Genomic DNA, 23,051 nt, shown 5'->3' with positions numbered 1-23,051 from the left:
TCAAAGAGTGAGGTGCAGAGTCTAAACGATCATTCCATTCTTCATCAAGGAAGTTTGGACTTAATAGGTCCTATTCCCATGTAATGGTACTCAAGATAATTACTGATTGACAGTGATAAAAGACAGCATAGGAGGGTAGTCAATAGGAAACCATTGGTGAGAATTGTCAGAGGTGGTCAGCAAGATACAGCAATTGCAGAGAAAGAGTTAGTGACAAAATCAACATTCAGAGGTAAAATGGGTAAAAGAAACAAAAGGTCCAAATCTAAGGGGGGAGGCAAGAGGTGATGTCCAAATTCAATTCCCAGGATCATACAAAAAAAATCAATGTGTAGACTAAAGACAAAACCCAAGGATGAATAAAATGCAAGTCAAATACAATTTCCTAGTTCTCCGTATCATATCTTATTTCACCCTCAAAATCTGACCACAATAGTGACATCTGCTGACCACTAGAAGTTATTACATCTACAATGTTTAGATATTTATTCATTTTTTATTAATGAACCTAAAATATGTCTTTAACTAATGAGATATAAGAAGTATTCCGTTTTATAGCATAGTTTTAGAGCATTATGCTGTTTTACATTATTATTATACTACTAGTAATTATTAGGAAATTATAGTAGCAGTGTTTCTGGTGGCACAATGCGCCACACAGCCCTGCTACATGCACGTCACACACACGGCTCTGCTACATTGCTTTTGCATTATAGCTGCACGTAATTTATGAACTTCAGCAGCTCGCTGAGGAGGCATGTTCGCTTAAAGCTTTTGCATATCTTCGTAAACTGATCACATGCTTTATTAAATAAAATGAGATGTTTTCCAAACCTTTGGTCACTTCCTACTTGCTTTAACCTGGAGTGTTGCGCCTTCTCCACTGCCAGTTTTTAGTCCTATTCTTTTGCTCTATCATGCCCACCCAGGTGGTGCATCATCTGGTCAGGCAGCACCTCCACTATTGAAGTTACCACTCGACTCTCTTCACCACGTGTGTAGTATCATTGTTCCCAACAAACACGACTCTACGGGTTTTGTTCCACCCCTCTCTTTCCTCCTCGTCCACAAACTTTAGCTGGTAGCTGAGGTAAAATCACGGCTTGTCGCTGTGTCATGTAAGCTGCATTAGCTTTATGGCGGCATTGAGCCTTGTGTGGTGACATGTTTGCCATGGTTTGTTTCAACACTGGACAATGCTCATGATTTGATGAAGGCTGGACTGCTGTTGGCGGTATTAGCACTTAAGATGACATAATATCACGTTCAGCAGACAGTGGGATAGTGGTCAAGGACTATGCTTCAATGTTGTTGGTCAATATGCATCGCCAGCTATATATGTGGACATTTGTGAGGTGTCATTTATTGGAGTCTCCACACAGGTGTGCAGTTGTCTCACAAGCAGGTACAAACTGGCAGACTGAGTACTGCTGTATCAATAGGAACTGAGGCTGCAAAAGTTTGTAGGAGATGTCCACCCATAATCCCTCATTCAGCTCAGAAACCATGTGACTGATTACATGACTGTGACATCATCACAGGTCCTATTAGCACATGAGCTATGTATGTGTACATTTGTGAGGTGTCATTTATTGGAGAGATAGATATGAGATAGATAGATATGAAATAGATATAACAAATAGAGATATGAGAAACATAGGTAGATAGATAGATAGATAGATAGATAGATAGATAGATAGATAGATAGATAGATAGATAGATAGATGAGACAGATGCATACCCCACGCCACTTTTCTCTGTGAGGAGACCAGCAGGCATGGAAACGCTGTATACTGTGCAGGAGCGCAGGGACATGACATCAGCAGCAGCATCCTCTGTTACGAGCCATGTGTGTGTCTGCCTGCCTCTCTCCTTCTCCTCTCTCCTCCCTTCTCTTCTGCCCTCCTCCCCTCTACCTTGGAAAACAGCAATCATTTAAAGTAAGAAGTAAAAAAAGGTTAAAAAGTTAAAGTTTCATCTCCCTTCATTGATCATATTCATGAGGGGAGATGAAGTCACATACTTAAGGCCCCTGGATTTATCCGTGGACCTTACCCCGGTTTCTGCATAGCCGCCGGTTGCCAAAATGGCGGACACGTGCAAAAGCCACAGATTGGCAGGGTATTTTAAAATTTCCCTGCTCCTGACTACCCAACATAGCCGAGATCCTGGAGATTTTACAGGGAAACGCAGTACACGGTTCCTGGTCAAGTGATCACCGCTATCCAATGGATAACAGCGATCACGTAAAAGTAAAAAAAAAAGTTAAAAGTTCACCTTTCGTCACGGATCCAAACCATGAGAGGAGGTGAAACTACTTACTTAGGGCCTCAGGAATGTCCCCCGATGGGATCTTTATCTGCGGACCTTTCCCTAACTTCGGTGCATGCACCCGTCGGCAAAATGGTGGACGTAAGCTCAGAAGCTGGGGGGTCCCAGGAAATGTTAAATCTCCTGGCTACTAAAGGTAGCCAAGAGCCTGGAGCAGTAACTGAGGGCCGCGGTGAGCGGTCCCCAGTCATGTGATCACCGTTATCAAATGGATAATGGCAATCACGTAAAAGTTAAAAAACAGTTGAAGTTTAATGCTCCTTTTGTTTTGGGCCCTGTTATGCATACATACAGAAGATTAGGGCCAAAATGGGTATGGTTTTGAACACAGGGCAAACAGGAGGATCCATTTTGGGGTGAAAGTCTTCATTCATATGTGTGCTGTACAAAAAAAACCTGTTTTTAAAAGGACACAATTGCCAAAAATTTAAAATCATACTTCTTTTTCTTCTGCTTTGCTTTGATTCATTCAAAAACTGGGGGGGTTAAAATATGCAGTACACCCCTAGAGGAAGCTCAAGGGCTCTACAAGTGTGCTATGGGGCCTTAAACACCTCCAAGCAAAATGTCTGTTCTGAAAGCCAGCGGCTGTTCCTTTCATTCCGGGCCCCGTTGTGCGTACAGACAGAAGATTAGGGCCACAATGGGTATGGTTCTGAATACACGACAAACAGGGGTATCGGTTTTGCAGTGTAAATCCTCATTTCCATGTGCACTATAGAAAAAAAAAATGTCTTTAAAATGACATATTTGCTAAAAATAGGAAATTTTATTTTTGTCCTTTAAATTGCATTAATTCCTGAAAAAAACGTGGGGTAAAAATACTCGATGCACCGCTTCCGTACTGCGGTCCAAATCACCTACTGTTGTCACACTCTGTCTTACCTTATGGATACCTGTATAAGAAGTGGAATCTGTGGTATTCTTTTATTTTGTTTTCATGTATCAAAAGTAGATTTCAACTATTCTATTCATGATTCTGAATTCCCATGTGACCCTCTACTGAATTTTCCATAGCTATAGATTATGCTCAGGCGGTAACCACCAGAGTGCTAAACAAGCATATAGTCAAGAAGCAACATGTGTACTGGCAAAGCGAAACACAGACAGGAATCAGAGCTGGTAGGAATGGAAAAACATGACGTTGAGTTATGGCCAAAAACACATAATTGTCACCTAGGTATTAGAGAGTGTGACCAGGAATAATATTTTGCTTAGACATTACTAGTGTGCAGAATGTAAAAGACAAATGGGAGATGGTACAATAACTCTATAGTGCCACCTATTAGAAGGTAGCAGTACACTAATGAGGGGCAAAACTCCCAAAACAGGTGTCTGTACATGGTTATCTTTAACTTCTGGAGAGGAATCTAGCTTTGGTTTATATCTCCAGTCATATTACAAGGCCTGTTGAGTGGTCAGACATTGACTTGCAGGAATGCTATCTTCTAACAGGTGGCGCTGTAGAGATATTCTCTCATCTTTTATTTGCATATTAAATTTCCCACGACAAGAATTGCACATTTTTATGTTTCCTCACACCTGCTAGTTGTTCTCCGCAAGGACAAACTATACCCCTCCTGACCGAATGAAAAAGCTGCACCCTGAGATATTAATATTGGAGGTTGCAGCATAAGAACAATCATCATGTTTCAATCAATAATTAGCATGCACAATCCAGCCACATAAGAGAGACGTTGGCATCTGGCAGGCAGAGGTAAGCAGTCAGTAGTGCATTACAAAAGAATGATGTCTGTGCAAATACAGCAAAATAAAATTCTAATGAAGTGGAATGTGGATGTCAGGGAAATTGTAGTAACAACATATAAACATTTAAAAAAATATATTGAAAATAGCACAGAAATGAATAAATATATTTACCACTTGTGATCATGGGGTTCTAACACAGGGTACTCGCACCAAGATTACACCCAAATAATAGTTGAATACAACCAGCATGCAATCTTTATGCACTTTGGCCTCATGTCCACGGGGAAAATCAGGTCAAAACTCCATGGAGAATCCGTAGCGGGTCCTTCCTGCCCCGCGGACATGAGCGCTTAAAATAAGAATTAACTCACCTCTCGCCCCCTCCGGATCTTCCCTTCGCCGCGGCTTCATCTTCTCTCCGTCGCGGCTGGATCTTCTTTCTTCGGCCCGGCGGATGCGCTGGGCATGTCGGTTGCGTGCCCCGCGCATGCGCCGGCCCGAAGAAAAAAGATCCGGCCGCGACGGAGAGAAGATGAAGCCGCGGCGAAGGGAAGATCCGGAGCAGGTGAGTAAATTCTGATTTTGGTCTCCCACGGATCCGGACGGCTTCCATAGGCTTAAATAGAAGCCTGCGGGAGCCGTCCCCGCGGGAGACCCGCATGAAAATGGAGCATGGTCCAGATTTTTCCATGCTCCATTTTTTTAAAATTCCCTTTTATTGACGATCCGCGGGTATTTATCTACCCGCGGGTGGTCAATGCATCCCTATGGGGTGCGGATCCGCGGGCAGGAGAAGAGTTAAAATCCGCTGCGGATTTAAACTACTGTAGAGCCCTTTTTCATTTCCCCTAATTTCTGCCTATTGAGTGTATGGATATCACACTTGCAGTGCATTCACCTTCAGTGCCATTACTGGGGGTTCTAGTGAGCTGCCAGTCATTCATTTCAAAATAAAATGTTAACTGACAATACAGAATAAGAGAACGCCGTATATCAGTCACTGTGAATTTATTAACCCTTATTCATTTCCCGTGAGAAATATTAGAAGTTAAAGTCCTTTAAGCATGTAAAATTAGAAATGGTTTAATGTTTTTCTACAATTGAGGTCAGAGGTCTGACTATTTCTCTTTCCAGTGGACCACGGATAACACTAAATGTCTGATGAGGATATTTTATTCCCTTAGATCCATCATGACTATTTGATTTGAACCATACAAAAACTTAACCCTTGTTCACTACAGACCTATATACTGTAGATGGGATAGTCCATATTATATGCATACAAATCTAGAAATAGTTCTGATTTGACACTGGCTACTAAAGAAGTTACAAAAAACTGACACACAGGAACAGGGAGCTTTATTTGTATCAATGATGCTATAATTGAAAGGAAGTTCTCTCTTTTTTTTCTTCAATCAATTTGGTAGCATTTTCTCTACTGCTACATTTACTAAGTAAGTCTCTGTTAATAGAAAGAGGCACATGTCTAGCCTATCAGTCCCCTCCCAGGCTCTGTATGCCAGCATAAAGTTTTATATTTGACGTTTACATCATTTTAGTGTTTATTTGCCTGTTTACGATTTCTAATAAATATAGAATAGAACTTCATGAGCCATTGCTGTTCCTAAATATAGTGTTCTGCTGCACTCTGACTACAAACATAGGTGTGCCTGAGGAAATTTGGAGGGATAAGCTGTTTATTACTTTGTAGGCATTCTGTTGGAGATAAATGGCACCTGTCAGTTCACGTAACATGTCTGTTTTAGTAAATACTTCTATTCTATTCAACTATGCCGAGGCAACTTTATTAAAGATTGTTGAAATTTGTTGTTCCTCTGCTATTCCTCCTGGAAATGTATTAATAATCAGACAATTGGGTTTATCATTCTCCTTATCAATAGGGTATGTTCTTACATATACAAAAATGAACTTGGTGATCCAGTTTCATGGTAAATGAAATCCATATCTTGATTAAAACAAATTAAAAGATGCACATGTTGGTGATCCACAAAGAAACCCCCAATACATTTCAGACGCAATATGCCATGACTAAGGATATATATTCTGCATGATACACATTAAAGATTTCTTTGTCAATCACCAACATGTGCATCTTTTTGTTTCAATAAAGATATACATTTTAATTAGCATCTCCTGTAAGCTGGATCGCCAAGTTTCTGCATGTAGCTTCACCATCTCAAATCTACGTGGCTGTTACGGTGATATCCTGCAGAGGGGCAGCAGGGTGTACCCCGTGACTGAAGTCCAGGTGACTCGTGCAGTAGGGCTGCCACACCAAAACTTCAGTACGTCATATGACGGAGGAATTAAATGACAGAGCCCACAAAGTTATGGATTCATCAAAGAATTCCCACCTGACCTGGGTCAGGCAGATTTTATTTATAGCCCCCTTACATTGGGGTGTCACAACGTCATTGGTCAATTAACTATGCAAGTTTATTGGTTGGTTTTCAATCCAACATTTTCACATGGCAATTTAATTGCACTCATCGGACATATTCTCATCTTTCATTTGCATACCCTCAAGAAACTTCCAAATCGCAGTGAATAACCTCTTGACCGAGTGCCAAGAGGCCACGTAGCTCAAAGTTCGTATCTCATCTCAGCATATGTGTCCCTGTGCATAGCTAAGAATACTGTCACGCGGTTTATGTAATACATTTCATGATTATTCTGAGGCGTAACATTTCAAATATCACTTATATACAGATATCTATATACATATAGGCATACACACATACATGAACATGATATATATATATATATATATATATATATATATATATATATATATATATATAAAAATCCAGTCCATAATTACTTTTATAACTTTATTACATTATTCTTTTGTTAACCCCACCTTAGTTATATCTTGTTATTCTTGATATGGCTTCTTGAGCCAACATGTGTAAGCTCCTCGATAACCTTATCTTATCTTGACATATGTCTCTCGGTACAGTTACACAACCTAGTTCACGAAGTTGTTTTTCTGGTATATTCGATGGCGTCTGTTATTGCGCAGTTTAAATTAATATAATATATTAATATAGATTATCCATAATCAAATATTTTATCCATAACCAAATATTTTCCATTACATCGGCCCAACAGCATCCAACAACGCAATTGTGGTGTCGATGGTGTCGATAACAACACTGGCTGAATACTAGATGGCAGAACATGACTTTATCTAAAGCAGTTGCCTTTTCTGAGTAGTAATGGTGGCTCTCAGTACTCAGATACCGCAAGTACTTCAGTACAGTTGAATAGTATACAATTTGACAGTCATAAGGACACAAATATGAAGCACATATCAATACAAACAGGAAAGACAAAGATAAGACTAGGAACTCACCAATAGATGACTAGCTTTGCTGGTATATGGGTTTGTGGGATCTGGGGATCACACAGCAACAGGAGTGAATGCACTGGGCCTGTGGTACACTCACGGTTCTGAATATATAACCACTGTTGGGCTGGAACATTCAGATGACCCATAATACCAGTTATTAATTCCTCCTTTGATTAATAAAGTAAGCAATTGACATCCCTTTGTAACTTGGCAACTTTGTTAGCATAATACCAGGATCATTGGGCCAGTACAAAAGGGCAAATGGAATAAAAAATCCTCAGCTAGGTGCAATTTAACATGAAAATGAATCTGCTTCTGACAACTGACAGTATTTATGTGCCTCAGGGCTCTTTCACACGAGCGTATATCGGCCGACGTTTTCACGGCCGGCCGATAAATGCTACGATCTGATGCATTGGATTCCAATGCATCTGATCACGTGACTGTATTCCCGTGCGTAAAAGCGCGCGGCCAGGCCAATATAGCGCTGGGCGCTTTCATGCCGGGCCAAAAAGATAGTCCTGGAACTATCTTTCCGGCCGGAATACGTCAGCCGCTGTATGGGCTCCTATGAGAGCCAATGACAGCGGTCTGGAAAGGAAGGGGGGAGGGAGTTTAGCAGCGTGATTGCTAAATTCCCTCCCTCTCCTCCTCTCCCCTCCGGCTGTTTGCAATGGGAGGGGGCAGGACAGGGGTAGAGCTAAGTACCTCTCCACCCCCTCCCATTGCTGCCTGTGGACAAGGGGCAGGGAGAAGGGGGTTAGTGCTTAGCTCCACCGCCGTCCAGCCCACTCCCATTGCAAACAGCTGAAGGGAAGGAGAGAGGAGGTGAGCCGGCGAGGGGGCAGAAAGGGGAGGCAACAGCATTGCGACCTCGGCATATATGCGCAGGGGCCTGTGCCGTCTGAACAGATGCACAAACGTTAGATTTGTGCACCCATTCACGCATCTTTATGGCGCTGGCAGGCGCACGAAAAAACAACTACAGCCATATGAAAGAGGCCTTATAGTTAGCTTTTCCTAAGCACGGGTGGCAGGTAACAGAGAGAATAGGTTACATGCAAAAGTTAGGTGCAAGTACTACATTACACTATTTAGCTTCTACATATCAAAGTATGTAGACATTATAGTCTAAGGGCCCTTTTACACTGGCTGAAAAATCATTCAGATACCCGCAATCAGTGAAAATCTGAACTGACTGTCAGAGATCCTTCCATCCCACCTGCCTCCATTCACAGTAAATAGTTGATCATAGATGAACGACTACCTGGTTATACAGGCTGCTTCGTTGTTATGTAGCATAAACTAAATAACAAACAGTCATCAATCTTTGCATTCCCCTATACATGAATGATGTGTCAGTCCATGTAAAAGGGCCCTTAGTTTCCCTCTGCTCTCTCCTCTCCTGAACCTTCTTATAAGCTCATTTCTAACAACAGCAAATTTATTTTTGCCCTGGTCATAAATTAGCTGATAAAGTGCTGGAGATGGCTGTTAGAGTTTGCATTTATATTCTAGAAAAGGATTTAGACTTTTTCTGTATTCCATACTACATAAAATTACATAGGATACAGATTTGATTTGTAGCAAAGTGCATAGACGATACAGATATATGAATAACTTCAGTTTTTGAGGTGCTGTCCTTGGCTAAATGGCTTGTACAATCATAATTTCCAAATATACAGAGTAAAGAAGCATCTTAACAATCAGTGCATGTTAGTACATTAGACTGTTTTCAGATTGCTGTAACATAGGGCTTTTTTCTTGCACCATTATTACAGACACAACACCTGGACCTCTCACAGATCATTAAAACCAGAGTTAGTCTTGGTGCACTAGCTCTGACTCTGATGTACTATGGCAGGTTCCAGATTTGTGTCTATAATATGCCTGCAAAAAACATTCATATTACAGCCACCTGAAAACAGCCTAAGCCCTATGATTTTAAAGACGTTGTCTGAGATATAGCCAAACGTAAGAACAGGCAGGAAATAGCAAAACAATAACAAAAAAAATGTATAGTCATTCTCTGTTGGTCCAACACTGTCACTCTGGTCTGTCCTACTGGTCTTTGATTATATGACTACAGCAGTGACATGTCCATGTACACACGATTGCTGCAGCCAATTATTGGCCTCATCAGTGTACAGTACAAGACTGTTGAGGCCAGTAATTGGCTGCACTGGTTATATGTGTATATAGACATGTCACCACTAGAGTCATGTAATCAAAGACTGACAGATATCAGAAGGGGGAATATAGCTTATTTTTTATTTCATATCATTTCCTGTCTTTTTTATATTTAGCTATATCTTGTACATCCCTTTTAAGCTCTAGCAAATACCTCTCTTCTAGTGGTAAATCAGGCACTGTCAGACTCTGTGGGGACATAGTCCATTGAGAAGGAAAATGGAAGCATACAATTACCTATTTATTCATACTGTACATTCCCATGATGAGTAATACTGGGATGGCACAAAAGATGTTGTTATTTTATGGATAATACACGTACAGATTAATGTTCAGGAAACCGAGTGACTCAAACCCTGTTTCAGGTCCAACTTTGCGAAAATGAAGGAGGAGGCAGGAGGAGGAAGATTTCCTGTAGCTCATCCGTTCGGCTGGGAACATTATTATTGGTGTAGGTTCAGTTCAAACTAATTCAGACCAAGCCAAACTTTTTTCCGAAATGTAGCAAACTGGCCAAACCAAACTTTTCAAAAGCTTGCTCATCTCTAGTATAGATGTATCCACTCTTACCTTTTCTCTAATTTGGTTAAGGACTGCAATTTCCTAAATAATCAATACCGTATTGCAACCTGACAGCAAAACTACTAGGTGGCCACAATATGCACTTATAGGATAGACAATTCATGACAGAATTGTTTTGAAAAGCTGATTACGTCATGACACACAAGACGCTCTGTAATTAAGGTTGCCACCTTTTTCACAATAAAAGCAAACAACCAAGGTAAAAAAAAATCATATATTCTAGAACACAACTTAACATAGTGGATTCAGATGTTGCGGCTCCAAAAAAAACAAGCAAAATAAGTCATTCTAATTATAAGAAGCTATTATCAGTAACACTGGAGATTTTGGTATTGCACTCATGCAATATTACATATACATGTACTATATATTATATTGCAGGAGTGCAATACCAAAAGTGACCAGTATTGGTATTGGGCAGGTTTTATGAGTGTCCAGAAGAGAAAAGGTCTAGCTTGCTGATTAATCAGGGAAGATGTATGGGTGTGTAGAACTCCTGCTGCTACCACCTGGGAGAACCAAGAGTCTGACAAGGCTGAATGGTCCTTGGACTAGCACCTTTGATGGGTTCAAGGTGATGGACTTTCTGTTATGTGAATGCAACAGGCCTGAATGATGGAGAGAGTAAAACTAATGTTATTTAGCAGCTAGATGGCCAGGGACTGGCATATGTTTGTGTATACTGTGATGAATAAAAACAGTGTGAAGATTGTGCTATGATTTCCATTGACTGTCCACAATAAAGGACGGATTTACTGAGTTTGTACCAAGCTGCTGCCCTGGGCATGGTTTACTGGCATGCGACCATCCATCTGGTGGAGGAAAGATGGCAATTCGATGAACTAACAACCCCCGAGTTGTCACAATACATATAACTTAATTCACAATGTTGCTAGTTCACCTTAAAAGTACTAGTAATTATTAGGAAGTTATAATACCAGTGTTTCTGGTGGCGCAATGTGACACTTACTACTATAATAACGTGAAAGCAATTGGAGTTGCAAGCACACGGCTGCTGTTTTAGGACCTGCTGGTTTAGGACCTATGATGACGTCACCGTCATTGCATCTCTAGGGTGTTTGATAGATAATAGATAGCTCTACTACATGCACGTCACACACACAGCTCTGCTATATGCACCTCACACACACACAGCTCTGCTATATGCATATAACGTACATTACAAACAGCTCTGCTACATGCGTGTCACATACACACGGCTGTGCTACATGCATGTCACACACACAGCTCTACTACATGCACGTCACATACATAGGTCTGCTACACGCACATCACACACATAGCTCTGCTACATGCACATCACAAACACAGATCTGCTGCATGCACATTACACACACAGCTCTGCTACATGCACGTTACACACACAGCTCTGATAAAAAGAACATTACACACACATAGCTCTGCTTTATGCGTGTGTCTCACACACACACACACACAGAGCTCTGGTACATGCACGTCACACACAGCTCTGCTATATATATTCTTCCTCCCATACAAGAGGAAACACAACTGACACAGCAGAGTCCTGCACACACTGATCACCCCCTGGTCATGTGACCCTGAACTCCTACCACATGTGACTGATCACACACTTCTCTGTCTGCCACATGCACGGCTCTGCTCTTTCATCTTCTACATGCTCGGCTCTAATCCTCTGTCTGCCACACGTACGGCTCTGCTCCTCTGTCTGCCACACGTATATCTGTGCTCCTCCGTTTGCCACACGTATGGCTCTTCCACACACACAGCTCTGCCCCTCCGTCTGCCACATGCACTGCTCTGCTCCTCCGTCTGCCACACGCACTGCTCTGCTCCTCCGTCTGCCACACGTACTGCTCTGCTCTTCCGTCTGCCACACGCACTGCTCTGCTCTTCCGTCTGCCACATGCACTGCTCTGCTCTTCCGTCTGCCACATGCACTGCTCTGCTCCTCCGTCTGCCACACGTACGGCTCTGCTCCTCCGCCTGCCACACGCACGGCTCTGCTCCTCCGCCTGCCACACGCACGGCTCTGCTCCTCCGCCTGCCACACGCATGGCTCTGCCCCTCCGTCTGCCACACGCACGGCTCTGCCCCTCCGTCTGCCACACGCACGGCTCTGCCCCTCCGCCTGCCACACGCACGGCTCTGCCCCTCTGTCTGCCACACGCACGGCTCTGCCCCTCTGTCTGCCACACGCACGGCTCTGCCCCTCTGTCTGCCACACGCATGGCTCTGCCCCTCTGTCTGCCACACGCACGGCTCTGCCCCTCTGTCTGCCACACGCACGGCTCTGCCCCTCCGTCTGCCACACGCACGGCTCTGCCCCTCCGTCTGCCATACGCACTGCTCTGCCCCTCCGTCTGCGCCACACACGGCTCTGCCCCTTAGTCTGCCATACGCACGGCTCTTCCACACGCACAGCTCTACTCCTCCGTCTGCCGCATGCACGGCTGTGCTCCTCTGTCTGCTACATGCACGGCTCTGCTCTGCTCCTCCGTCTGCTACATGCACGGCTCTGCTCTGCTCCTCCGTCTGCCACATGCACGTTTCTGCTCCTCAATCTCTCACACACACATGGCTCTGCTGCTCTGTCTCTCACATGCACGGCTCTGCCTCTCACATGCACGGCTCTGCTCCTCAGTGAAGGACCTGTGATGATGTCACCGTTATGTGATCAGGGTCAGAGGTCAGAGCCTAGGTGACTGATCACATGGTGGTGACATTATCATAGGTGCTCCAATAATAAATTAAGAGATCGGCAGCATAAATGGTGCTGAAAAATTCTTATCTTTTTTTTTTATTCCTCCATTCCCAAGCTTGACAAAGACCACTAAAGGTCGAAACTTTGCCAGTATTTGGGAATGGAGGAATAAAAAAGATAAAAAAATTTTCTGAACCATTTATTTGATTTATTATTGGATTTGCAGTAGAGTTGGGCCTCGGATTCCTTGTTGGCGGGAATATACAGCTTCACAAGCCTCCCCTCTTTTGTTGTATGATATTTGTGTGCTGCTGACAGGATTGCATTTTGTATTGGATCATCACAGGTTCTGTCAGCTGCTATCAGGCTCTACATGTTTTATACTTTAAGACCTGCGATGATGCCACCATCGTGTGATCATGGGCGGGGCATGTAACGCACTCACGGGACAAGTGGTCCTTAGCACTTTGAAAAATGACACAATATAACAACTGTCAAACCTTGTACTTCCTGTTTAACCCCTTAGGCTCTCTATTCTGCAGCATGTATTAGATGACTGTATATAGTCTTGCCATGTTGAGACAATGTTACTTTTTTTTGGATGATAGTATGATGTTATATGGCAGTTAAAATACGCTGCAAGGGCTCAAAACGCATCTTAACTGCACTCATGTAAATTTGCTGAAATGCAGTAAAACAATTTGAAGAGTAGGGAGTGCTGGAATCTTTCGTTTTACATTGTTTGGGTGTTCTGCACGTGCACCACAAGATAAGCAGAAGTGCTGATTAGGAAGTTTGTTTCATTCCTAGTTTTAGCTTATAAATCCTGATGCTAAATACTGACCAAATACTGCCATTTAAATGGGGCCTAAAGAGTGGTGAGGATCGTGACCCAGTATAGCAAAACTTGCCAAAGAATATATCGTATGCTGCCATTTTTTGACATGGTGTGTGTGGGAGGGGAAGGCGGCTGGTGGTGTTTGTGAGTCAGGCTTGCTTTTTATTCCCATTTCTGCTACGACTGCAGGCTTTTCAAGGCTCCATTTTGAAAAATATCTGTAGCATTGCTGATGTTTACCTTCATCATTGTAATGAAAATATCTCATCACATCATAGTTACAGTCTTTGTATAATCCGATTGTGTTAATATTTGTTGAAGGCAGTTTTCAAAATAATGAGAACTTTAGCGAATTAAATAGATATGTTTTAAATTACATGAGACTTGTAATACCAATAGAAATCCAGTTGGAAATGAAATAATTACAATTCTTGCAGAATAAATATGCACTGTTAATTAAAAATGTTAATTGAGTCAAATTAGAAGATGATAGGGTTAAACCAGTAATATTTAAATTCACCCAGGTCTTATCTCTTGTTGGAATGAAGCAGATGATTAATCCTTAATATTCTACAGGGATACAGTGAACATCAGCAATTAAATTAACAACTGCAAAGTTTATACTTGGAGATTCAAAAATGAAAGACAGAAACACTTTAATTTTTCACAAGTTGTTACCTTAATTATCTTCTTATTGCCACTGTCTCTTCTCCCTCATTACAAAAACACGCCCTATAGTATTCACAGCTCTGTTTAATTTGCTGTCGCTCGGCAACTATGTAAGGAATGTCATCTGAGAAGCAAAAGTCATAAATCTTACTTTGTGCATGCTCATTGGAAATAAATTGTTCTGCTGTACAGAGTCCCAAGGTTCATACTGCAAAACGCTGACAAATTTGTATTTCCTTATGAACAACCGGTAATGTCAATCAATTTCCTGACGATTACAAAAAAAAGCCAAAACACATATTTGTATAAATCTGTCAAATAACTAAATTGTTAAATAACATGTAAAAGGAACTTATATCTGTAAGCGTGTTTTCACACACAGAGTTTTTCTTAGAAAATAGACATTGCTGTTTTCAATGCAGTTTTTTTTAGCCAAAGGCAGAAGTGGATTGCAGAATACAAAGGAAGGACTCAGTCCTATTCACACTGCATTGCTTCTATCGAGTGCAGACTCAGTCTAAGCTTTTCAACGTCTATGCTAAAAACTCCACAAGCAAGGCAAGATGGAACTGGGGCAGAAGCGTGGATGAGGATGGCACTCTTCTATCATGGATGGAAATTATGTGAAGCAGAGACCAAAATGATCTCCATCTAGCATAATGACCCTTATGGTTCTGTCCTGCAGTTTTGTGCATGGATAAAAGATAGATAAAAAAGCATAGTGTGAATGAAGCTTTAGATTTTTCCTTCCCACTGGATCCACTTCTGGCTTTGGCTCTAAAAAAAAACTGCATGAAAAACTGCAGTGACATTTCTAAGGGATCTTTCACATTGGCCAGAATTAGGATGCACAATGCAGGCTAACTGTAGATTTTGATTAGAGATGAGCGAACGTGTTCTTCCGAGCTTGATATTCGTGCGAATATTAGGGTGTTCGGGATGTTCGTTATTCGTAACGAACACCATGCGGTGTTCTGGTTACTTTCACTTCCTTCCCTGAGACGTTAGCGCGCTTTTCTGGCCAATTGAAAGACAGGGAAGGCATTACAACTTCCCCCTGTGACGTTCAAGCCCTATACCACCCCCCTGCTGTGAGTGGCTGGGAAGATCAGGTGTCACCCGAACATAAAAGTCGGCCCCTCCCGCGGTTCGCCTCAGATGCCGTGTGAGTTAGATGAGGGACAGTGCTGTTTGTACCGGAGCTGCTGTAGGGAAAGAATTGGTAGTTAGTGTAGGCTTCAAGACCCCCCAAAGGTCCTTATTAGGGCCACTGATAGCTGTGTGTTGACTGCTGTTAGCAGTGGCAATTTTTTTTTTCTCAAAATCGGCTCTGCAGAGCGTTGCACCCGGCATTAGGGACAGAAGTGCTGCATAGGCAGGGAGAGTGTTAGGAGTGAGTGTAGCCTTCAAGAACCTCAACGGTCCTTTCTAGGGCCACATTTATCCGTGTGCAGTACTGTCCAGGCTGCTGTTAGCTGTGCTGCATTTTTTTTTGCTTCTCAAAATCGCCTCTGCAGAGCATTGCACACTCCATTGATACTGCAGGGAAAGAATTGTATAGGCAGGGCCACAACACAGTTATTATTCATTGAATATACGCAGTGCTGCCTTTTGCTTGTAAAACAAGTGAAAATAATTCTATTTGTCCTGCCTCTGTCCGTCCTAAGGGCGGTGGACACGTGTCGGCTGCGTGTGCAACCTTTAAAAATCAGACGCACCCAGCTACGTTTTACTCCTGGCTTTGCCATTTGCTTTCCTTAATTGGGAAAAAAAATACCTGCTCTGCCACAGTTAATAACTCTGCTACCCTCACGTTCTGTGACACATTAGCAGGGACACAGCACAGTTATTAAACTTCTCATGTTCATAGAATATACGCAGTGCTGCCTTTTGGTGCCAAAAAACGGAAAATAATTCTATTTGTCCTGCCTCTGTCCGTCCTAAGGGCGGTGGACACGTCTCGGCTGCGTGTGCAACCTTTAAAAATCAGACGCACCCAGCTACGTTTTACTCCTGCCTTTGCCATTTGCTTTCCTTAATTGGGAAAAAAAATACCTGCTCTGCCACAGTTAATAACTCTGCTACCCTCACGTTCTGTGACACATTAGCAGGGACACAGCACAGTTATTAAACTTCTCATGTTCATAGAATATACGCAGTGCTGCCTTTTGGTGCAAAAAAACGGAAAATAATTCTATTTGTCCTGCCTCTGTCCGTCCTAAGGGCGGTGGACACGTGTCGGCTGCGTTTGCAACCTTTAAAAATCAGACGCACCCAGCTACGTTTTACTCCTGGCTTCGCCATTTGCTTTCCTTAATTGGGAAAAAAAATACCTGCTCTGCCACAGTTAATAACTCTGCTACCCTCACGTTCTGTGACACATTAGCAGGGACACAGCACAGTTATTAAACTTCTCATGTTCATAGAATATACGCAGTGCTGCCTTTTGGTGCAAAAAAAACGGAAAATAATTCTATTTGTCCTGCCTCTGTCCGTCCTAAGGGCGGTGGACACGTGTCGGCTGCGTGTGCAACCTTTAAAAATCAGACGCACCCAGCTACGTTTTACTCCTGGCTTTGCCATTTGCTTTCCTTAATTGGGAAAAAAAATACCTGCTCTGCCACAGTTAATAACTCTGCTACCCTCACGTTCTGTGACACATTAGCAGGGACACAGCACAGTTATTAAACTTCTCATGTTCATAGAATATACGCAGTGCTGCCTTTTGGTGCCAAAAAACGGAAAATAATTCTATTTGTCCTGCCTCTGTCCGTCCTAAGGGCGGTGGACACGTCTCGGCTGCGTGTGCAACCTTTAAAAATCAGACGCACCCAGCTACGTTTTACTCCTGGCTTTGCCATTTGCTTTCCTTAATTGGGAAAAAAAATACCTGCTCTGCCACAGTTAATAACTCTGCTACCCTCACGTTCTGTGACACATTAGCAGGGACACAGCACAGTTATTAAACTTCTCATGTTCATAGAATATACGCAGTGCTGCCTTTTGGTGCAAAAAAAACGGAAAATAATTCTATTTGTCCTGCCTCTGTCCGTCCTAAGGGCGGTGGACACGTCTCGGCTGCGTGTGCAACCTTTAAAAATCAGACGCACCCAGCTACGTTTTACTCCTGGCTTTGCCATTTGCTTTCCTTAATTGGGAAAAAAAATACCTTCTCTGCCACAGTTAATAACTCTGCTACCCTCACGTTCTGTGACACATTAGCAGGGACACAGCACAGTTATTAAACTTCTCATGTTCATAGAATATACGCAGTGCTGCCTTTTGGTGCAAAAAAACGGAAAATAATTCTATTTGTCCTGCCTCTGTCCGTCCTAAGGGCGGTGGACACGTGTCGGCTGCGTGTGCAACCTTTAAAAATCAGACGCACCCAGCTACGTTTTACTCCTGGCTTCGCCATTTGCTTTCCTTAATTGGGAAAAAAAATACCTGCTCTGCCACAGTTAATAACTCTGCTACCCTCACGTTCTGTGACACATTAGCAGGGACACAGCACAGTTATTAAACTTCTCATGTTCATAGAATATACGCAGTGCTGCCTTTTGGTGCAAAAAAACGGAAAATAATTCTATTTGTCCTGCCTCTGTCCGTCCTAAGGGCGGTGGACACGTGTCGGCTGCGTGTGCAACCTTTAAAAATCAGACGCACCCAGCTACGTTTTACTCCTGGCTTCGCCATTTGCTTTCCTTAATTGGGAAAAAAAATACCTGCTCTGCCACAGTTAAAAACTCTGCTACCCTCACGTTCTGTGACACATTAGCAGGGACACAGCACAGTTATTAAACTTAGATTATACATTCACTAGAGGCAGTGGGGCCTTTCGTTTTCAAAAAAGGTAAAAAATTATATTTGGCCTGCAGTCTTGCGCCAATTTATTAGCTGCCTGTGAAATCAAATCACTGGTAATACAGCATGCTGAGGGGTAGGGGTAGGCCTAGAGGACGTGGACGCGGCCGAGGACGCGGAGGGCCAAGTCAGGGTGTGGGCACAGGCCGAGCTCCTGATCCAGGTGTGTCGCAGCCGACTGCTGCGCGATTAGGAGAGAGGCACGTTTCTGGTGTCCCCACATTCATCGCCCAATTAATGGGTCCACGCGGGAGACGGTTATTAGAAAATGAGCAGTGTGAGCAGGTCCTGTCCTGGATGGCAGAAAGTGCTTCGAGCAACCTATCGTCAACCCGCAGTTCTGCGCCGTCCACTGCTGCAAATCCGAATCCTCTGTCTGCTGCTACTCCTTCCTCCCAGCCTCCTCAATCCACTACAATGACACCTGCTCAGGAGCGGGAACACTCCCAGGAACTGTTCTCGGGCCCCTGCTTAGATTGGGCAGCAGCGGTTCCTCTCCCACCAGAGGAGTTTATCGTCACTGATGCCCAACCATTCGAAAGTTCCCGGGGTCCGGGGGAAGAGGCTGGGGACTTCCGCCAACTGTCTCAACAACTTTCTGTGGGTGAGGAGGACGATGACGATCAGACACAGTTGTCTTGCAGTGAGGTAGTAGTAAGGGCAGTAAGTCCGAGGGAGCAGCGCACAGAGGATTCGGAGGAAGAGCAGCAGGACGATGAGGTGACTGACCCCACCTGGTGTGCAACGCTTACTCAGGAGGACAGGTCTTCAGAGGGGGAGTCAAGGGCATCAGCAGGGCAGGTTGCAAGAGGCAGTGCGGTGGCCAGGGGTAGAGGCAGGGCCAGACCGAATAATCCACCAAGTGTTTCCCAAAGCGCCCCCTCGCGCCATGCCACCCTGCAGAGGCCGAGGTGCTCTAAGGTCTGGCAGTTTTTCACAGAGACGCCTGACGACCGACGAACAGTGGTGTGCAACCTTTGTCGCGCAAAGCTCAGCCGGGGAGCCAACACCAACAGCCTCACCACCACCACCATGCGCAGACATATGATGGCCAAGCACCCCGCAAGGTGGGACGAAGGCCGTTCAGCGCCTCCGGTTTGCACCGCTGCCTCTCCCCCTGTGCCCCAACCTGCCACTGAGATGCAACCCCCCTCTCAGGACACAGGCACTACCGTCTCCTGGCCTGCACCCACACCCTCACCTCCGCTGTCTTCGGCCCCATCCAGCAGTGTAGTTCAGCGCACCGTCCAGCCGTCGCTTGCGCAACTGTTGGAGCGCAAGCGCAAGTACGCCGCCACGCACCTGCACGCTCAAACGTTAACCGTCCGCATAGCAAAATTCATCAGCCTTGAGATGCTGCCGTATAGGGTTGTGGAAACGGAGTCCTTCAAAAGTATCATGGAGGCGGCGGCCCCGCGCTACTCAGTTCCCAGTCGCCACTACTTTTCCCGATGTGCCGTCCCAGCCCTGCACGACCACGTCTCCCGCAACATTGTACGCGCCCTCACCAACGCGGTTACTGCCACGGTCCACTTAACTACGGACACGTGGACAAGCACAGGCGGGCAGGGCCACTACATCTCCCTGACGGCACATTGGGTGAATTTAGTGGAGGCTGGGACAGAGTCAGAGCCTGGGACCGCTCATGTCCTACCCACCCCCAGAATTGCGGCCACCAGCTCGGTGGTGGTATCTGCGGAGGTGTATGCTTCCTCCACTAAAGCACCCTCCTCCTCCTCCTCCTCTGTCTCGCAATCAAGATGTGTTAGCAGCAGCATGTCGCCAGCAGTCGGTGTCGCGCGGTGTGGCAGCACAGCGGTGGGCAAGCGTCAACAGGCCGTGCTGAAACTACTCAGCTTAGGCGATAAGAGGCACACGGCCCACGAACTGCTGCAGGGTCTGACACAGCAGACCGACCGCTGGCTTGCGCCGCTGAGCCTCCAACCGGGCATGGTCGTGTGTGACAACGGCCGTAACCTGGTGGCGGCTCTGCAGCCTCACGCACGTGCCATGCCTGGCCCACGTCTTTAATTTGGTGGTTCAGCGCTTTCTGAAAAGCTACCCACGCTTGTCAGACCTGCTCGTAAAGGCGCGCCGGCTCTGCGCACATTTTCGCAAGTCCCACACGGACGCTGCCACCCTGCGCACCCTGCAACATCACTTTAAGCTGCCAGTGCACCGACTGCTGTGCGACGTGCCCACACGGTGGAACTCTACGCTCCACATGTTGGCCAGGCTCTATGAACAGCGTAGAGCTATAGTCGAATACCAACTCCAACATGGGCGGCGCAGTGGGAGTCAGCCTCCTCAATTCCTTTCAGAAGAGTGGGCCTGGTTGGCAGACATCTGCCATGTCCTTGGTAATTTTGAGGAGTCTACCCAGGTGGTGAGCGGCGATGCTACAATCATTAGCGTCACCATTCCTCTGCTATGCATCTTGAGAAATTCCCTGCAAACCATAAAGGCAGCTGCTTTGCGCTCGGAAACGGGGGCGGGGGAAGACAGTATGCCGCTGGATAGTCAGGGCACCCTCCTGTCTATTTCTCAGCGTGTACAGGAGGAGGAGGAGGAGCATGAGGAGGATGAGGAGGAGGGGGAAGAGACAGCTTGGGCCGCTGCTGACGGTACACTGGCTGATTGCCTGTCATCCTTTCAGCGTGTATGGCCTGAGGAGGAGGAGGAGGAGGAGGATCCTGAAAGTGATCTTCCTAGTGAAGACAGCCATGTGTTGCGTACAGGTACCCTGGCACACATGGCTGACTTCATGTTAGGATGCCTTTCTCGTGACCCTCGCGTTGCACGCATTCTGGCCACGACGGATTTCTGGGTGTACACACTGCTCGATCCACGGTATAAGGAGAACCTTCCCACTCTGATTCCCGAAGAGGAAAGGGGTTCGAGAGTGTTGCTATACCACAGGACCCTTGCGGACAAGCTGATGGTAAAATTCCCAGCCAACAGCGCTAGTGGTAGAAGGCGCAGTACCGAGGGCAAGGTAGCAGGGGATGTGCGTAGATCGAGCAGCATGTACATCCCAGGCAGTGCAACAGTCTTTAAGGGCCTGGCCAGCTTTATGGCTCCCCACCAAGACTGTGTCACCGCTCCCCAGTCACGGCTGAGTCGGCGGGAGCACTGTAAAAGGATGGTGAGGGAGTACGTAGCCGATCGCACGACCATCCTCGGTGACGCCTCTGCCCCCTACAACTACTGGGTGTCGAAGCAGGACACGTGGCCTGAACTAGCGCTGTATGCCCTGGAGGTGCTTGCTTGTCCTGCGGCTAGCGTCTTGTCGGAGAGGGTGTTTAGTGCGGCTGGGGGAATCATCACAGATAAGCGTAGCCGCTTGTCAACCGACAGTGCCGACAGGCTAACACTCATCAAGATGAACAAAGGCTGGATTTCCCCAGACTTCTGTTCTCCACCAGCGGACAGCAGCGATACGTAAGCAATACGTAGGCTGCACCCGCGGATGGAAGCTACGTTCTCTCTCACCATCCAAAACGGGGACATTTCTGCTTCATCAATCTGTGTCTAATATTCCTCCTCCTCCTCCTGCTCCTCCTCCTGAAACCTCACGTAATCACGGTGAACGGGCAATTTTTCTTAGGGCCACAAGGCTCACTCAAATAATTTTTCTGAACAATTTTTATAAGTTTCAATGCGCTTAAAAGCGTTGGAACTTTAACTTGAACCAATTTTTCGTTACACTGGGCTGCCTCCAGGCCTAGTTACCACTTAAGCCACATTAACCAAAGCGATTAATGGGTTTCACCTGCCCTCTTGGCTGGCCATGGCCAATTTTTGGGATGTACATTAGTACTGTTGATACAGCAATTTTTGTGGGCCCTCGCCTACAGTGTAATCAAATTAATTTTTAGCAAACCTGCATTACAGCTGACGTTACCTCAGCTGTGTTGGGCAATGCAATGGGATATTTTTGTGTACCGCCGGTGGGTTCCAGGGAGCCACCCATGCTGTAGGTGCACACGGAGTTTTTAATACATCTGTACACTTCTAAAGAACCCCAGTCTGACTGGGGCATGCAGTGTGGGCCGAAGCCCACCTGCATTATGCACGACATTACTACCTCAGCTGTGTTGGGCAATGCAATGGGATATTTTTGTGTACCGCCGGTGGGTTCCAGGGAGCCACCCATGCTGTAGGTGCACACGGAGTTTTTAATACATCTGTACACTTCTAAAGAACCCCAGTCTGACTGGGGCATGCAGTGTGGGCCGAAGCCCACCTGCATTATGCACGACATTACTACCTCAGCTGTGTTGGGCAATGCAATGGGATATTTTTGTGTACCGCCGGTGGGTTCCAGGGAGCCACCCATGCTGTAGGTGCACACGGAGTTTTTAATACATCTGTACACTTCTAAAGAACCCCAGTCTGACTGGGGCATGCAGTGTGGGCCGAAGCCCACCTGTATTACGCACGACATTACTACCTCAGCTGTGTTGGGCAATGCAATGGGATATTTCTATGTACCGCCGGTGGCTTCCTGGCACCCACCCAGGCAGTGGGTCCACAGGGACTTCACAATAGGGAGTTGTACCTGCCTGTGTGTATGAATTAAAAAGCCCGGTCTAACTGGGGCATGCAGACACCTTGACAGAATGAATAGTGTGTGGCACATAGGTTCCCCATTGCTATGCCCACATGTGCAGCTCCTGATGGCGGTGGCACAGGATTCTATTTCTCATTGCTTCTGTACAGCATTGTGGGCTATCGCCCCGCCCCTTTTAAAGAGGGTTGCTGCCTAGCCATGCCAACCCTCTGCAGTG

This window comes from Eleutherodactylus coqui, chromosome 8 (genome assembly GCF_035609145.1).
Source record: "Eleutherodactylus coqui strain aEleCoq1 chromosome 8, aEleCoq1.hap1, whole genome shotgun sequence".
Taxonomy (NCBI): domain Eukaryota; kingdom Metazoa; phylum Chordata; class Amphibia; order Anura; family Eleutherodactylidae; genus Eleutherodactylus; species Eleutherodactylus coqui.
This window is presented reverse-complemented; position numbering follows the sequence as displayed.